Source organism: Zosterops lateralis (genome assembly GCF_965231275.1).
Source record: "Zosterops lateralis genome assembly, chromosome: 9".
NCBI classification, from domain to species: Eukaryota; Metazoa; Chordata; class Aves; order Passeriformes; family Zosteropidae; genus Zosterops; species Zosterops lateralis.
Genome location: NC_139769.1, coordinates 12,131,314 through 12,135,330, shown reverse-complemented (window position 1 = coordinate 12,135,330; position 4,017 = coordinate 12,131,314).

Here is a 4,017-nt window from a genome sequence, read left to right as displayed (position 1 = left end):
GGACTCTGCCCCCGGCGCGGCGCCGCCCCAGCCCCGCGGCCATCGCGGCCTCAGGTGCGGCCCGGCCCCGCCCCGCCCCGGGCCCACAGCGGGGCCGGCCCCGGCTGCCACTGCCACCGCAGGAATGTGTGCCAATAGCCAAGTACTGAATACCGACTAGTGTAGATTTATATCCGGGATGTGAAAGAAAACCTGAAGTACACAAGGACTTGAGGAAACTCCTCCTCATTTATCACAGACTATCGATAAATCTCTAAGGGTTACTTGGCTTAAGAGACTTCCTACTGTACTGGACAACACCTCGGAAACAGAGATTTAACAGAGAAAATACTTTTCAAGTATTATTAACATTTAATGAATTCAAAATGTTTCCTCTACTGTGAAATAGAGCTATATATTGTAGTTACACGTTCACATTTACAGGAGACACCTGTGCTTCAAAGTAACCACCCTCCCCTCACTGGAGCTGCTCCATTCTCAGCAGTGCACTGAACAAGGGAAGAGGGTAAAATTCATGAGGCAACATTCAGCACTTCTAAAGGAAACTGATAGAAAGGCACAGAGAGAAGCAGCACTGCTTTACCACATCTTTTGAGTTGCAGAATAAAAAAGACAAACCATTAGAGAGAAAAAGGATTTTGGCACATGGAGTCAACCAGGCAGGCAGAGACAATGAATTACTGTGAGGCAGCCCTGAGCCAAAAATTCTTAGCGGATCTAATCAGAGCACATCTGATTACATGAAATTACGTACAGATTTTAAACTCCTTATGCTGTAAGAAAGCATAAGGTAAAAAAAGGTTTAAAGCCAAATTGACTTCAGCTTTTCCAACATAGCATGTAGTAGATTTAAATGAATACTCAAAAATGGCTTTTATCCAGTTCTAGTAGGAGACAACTGGATTCAATATTGTTACTAATTTTGTAGGAATTTCCACTAGTAAAAGACCCAACAAAACTGCACAGTAAACTTGCCCTCAGATTTTAATAGTTGACTGTCCAGTTCAGTCTGAAACCACAATACTGTAGGTTTCTCTGAACTTGCTGAACTGTGTGTACTTTTTCCCCATTACTGGAATGCAATTCAGACAACATGTTGGGACTCATTGGATGACACTGCACTGAGATGAAATGAGACATTAACTAACAGTACCAAATATTCACATTCACCTTGATATTTAGGGGTTTTTGCTGTTTTCAATTTTAAATAAGCAACTTCTTTTAAAAGAATCATTTTCTCATTTACTAAAACGTATTATAAAGGAATTGGTGACAAGTATTTGTCTTGTCTCTACTCATTCCTTTTCTTGTGAAAATAGAGTTGAATTTTAAAACCCACTAAATACTGTTTATTAATAATATTGTTAATGAGATTTACTGAATGAACACAGTCAAGTTTCTACGTATAGAGGTTGTGCAGATTTATTTAAGAAAGAATTCATGGACATTAACAGTCCTAATTTAGGTATCTGTTGCAAAACTTTCTTCAGTGGAAGTGTGCTTCCATATTTCATATGGAGGTGGATGCAGAAGAAAAGCTGAAGCCAGTACAAAAAACTATGCTGATCCTATCTACAGCTTGGAGCAATAGCATCAGCTTTTAACTATGGAAAGAAAAAAAATGATGAGGCCAATGGAGCTAATCAAACTGAAGACACAAACAGTATGGAGCATGTATCATCAGTTACATGATGTAACAAGTGAAATGAAACCTTTTTTGTGACATTTAAAGTGGAGGAAGATGATACTGTACATGTGCATAATTATTTTGAAAACCCAAACCCAGAAAAACATCTACGTGAAATTGCCATAGCAGTCCCCTGCTTTGGAAGGAAAGGTAAAGAAGTGTTCAATTCTCAGTTTCATCTCTGTTACTGAAAAAGTACATTACCATGCACTTTTGTTTCCCTAATCTACAAGTGCTATTTATTAATATTGCTTGGATCATGGATTAGCAGTTTCAATGATTTAATCAGCATAACACAATGCTGACTGGGTAGTTTGCAGAGCTGTAAATGAGTCAGTCTGCTGAGAACATCAATGCAAAGAAGGCTGTAATGGACAGAAGACACTTTCTCCAACTACAACCAATCCTGTTTTCAGACTCCCTTGGATATGCACCCTCTAAGGACAAAACTGCCAACACTAATTAATGTATAGTAAAACCAGATAAATCAATCCAAATGAACCAACTCATGACACTAAGGAAGCAAAAATTACTTCAAATAAACTTTTTGAAGGAAGTTGACAACTTAAATAAAACTGCTATTAGCCTTGGGTTTAGAAAGAAAAATAAACCATGTACTTAAAGAAAAATGAATTTGATCCTTTTATCCTAGGTATATTGCACACTACAGGCTACCCCATTCTTCAGTTTCTCACACATAATACTTGGATGCAAGAATCATGGCAACAGCCCTAAAGTGTGTGGACAATGCATGTGGAACAAAGTCACATTGCTGGATATGAAATGCCACTATCAGTGAGTGTTTCACTACACTGGAGTATTGTTGGGGCATCTATCCTTATTGAGGGAAATGCTATATGGTATTTCAGGTGCTGGCTGGGTGGCATTGGGTGGGGGGGGGGGGCGGGGTTTCACAGCAGGTAAACGTGGCAGTTTGTCCTTGATAAAGCAATCAGGCATGACAAACAAGATTGTTGTTGTACAGCTCCTCCCTTGGGTAAGCCAGTAATTCCAGTGCAACAAGCACAGGCCACTCACACCTTCCACGCCCAAGGGGATCAACAATAGATCTCTATTTTCACTGTTTAAATAATAGAGCAATTAACTGGAGAAGCCTGAAGGAAACAAATCATGCCATCCAACAGTCTATTGCTGAGCAATCTGACAAATGAAGAGTTGAGATTCTGCACCTCATGAAGAGATTAGTGCTGCTGCTTGCTCAGTCTGGGTGCTCTACAGGAAGTGGCTGTAGGACTAACACCCTGGCTCTATAGGATGTGGTCAGTAAGCAATATAGAGAGAACTAACCATGTCAGCTGCGAAAGAGGACTAGCATTTATTTACTGGAAAAGTAAAATTGTCTCTTAATTCTATTTACAGTATCATGTTCATCGCCTGTATTTTTTAGGTCTAGCACATGAATTCAAGTGCACAGAATTTCACCTTAAGTTATAGCAAATTTCACTGTTTAAGGAAAACCTATTTCAACCCCAAAAAACCTGCTTCTGGTAAGTCAGACTAGCACATAAAATGCACATACTAGAAAAGAATGGGGTGCATTTGTTCAACACACCACAAACAGGCTTCAGGAATCTTTCAGCACAGCTACTACAAAAATGGCTGAGTGAAAGAATGGAATGGTAACTCCCTGAGGAGAGCAGAATGTTGTGACAGGTAGAAGAATTATAAAAGGCCTCATAAAATCAGGCCTGCTTTATTAAATTAACAGCTAGCCTGTCATCTCTTCTAAGTGTAGTTAAGCAATTTGCAAGTTCCCATGTGAAAACAACGTTGGTATGAAAGGTTCATTAACACAACAACCTATTCTTGGGTTGAAAAATAAGTGCATCTGTGTAAACAATAAGATCTGTCCCATGAGAACCCACAAAGGAAAAATGTAAACAACCTGAATCTTAGCACGTACACACAAATCACCTTCTGAACAAAAAATGGAGTAGTAACAAAACTGCCAGCTAACAGGTGCTGCACACGAGGTCTGTGAAAACTGTGTAAAATAAGTGATGTGAATAAAGAGTTGGCTTTTCCCACATGAAGAAAGTGTGGAGTCTTGGCTAACTTATTGTAATAGCAGAAAGCTGTGGAACAAGCAGAGTACCACTGCATGGCAGAAAGGAGAAAGGGTTAAAATGTAGCTTGACCTACACTTCCAACAGCTTGAGGTTATCCTAAGGCTCGATGCTGGTGAGATCACAAAAGAATCTTTAGAAGCAGAGGTTTTCAGACTTGCTGGATGAATTCCAAAGCAACTAAATGACTTTTACTTTCTATAGCACCTAAGCAACCTTTAAGAGATCAAAAACCCATCCCAA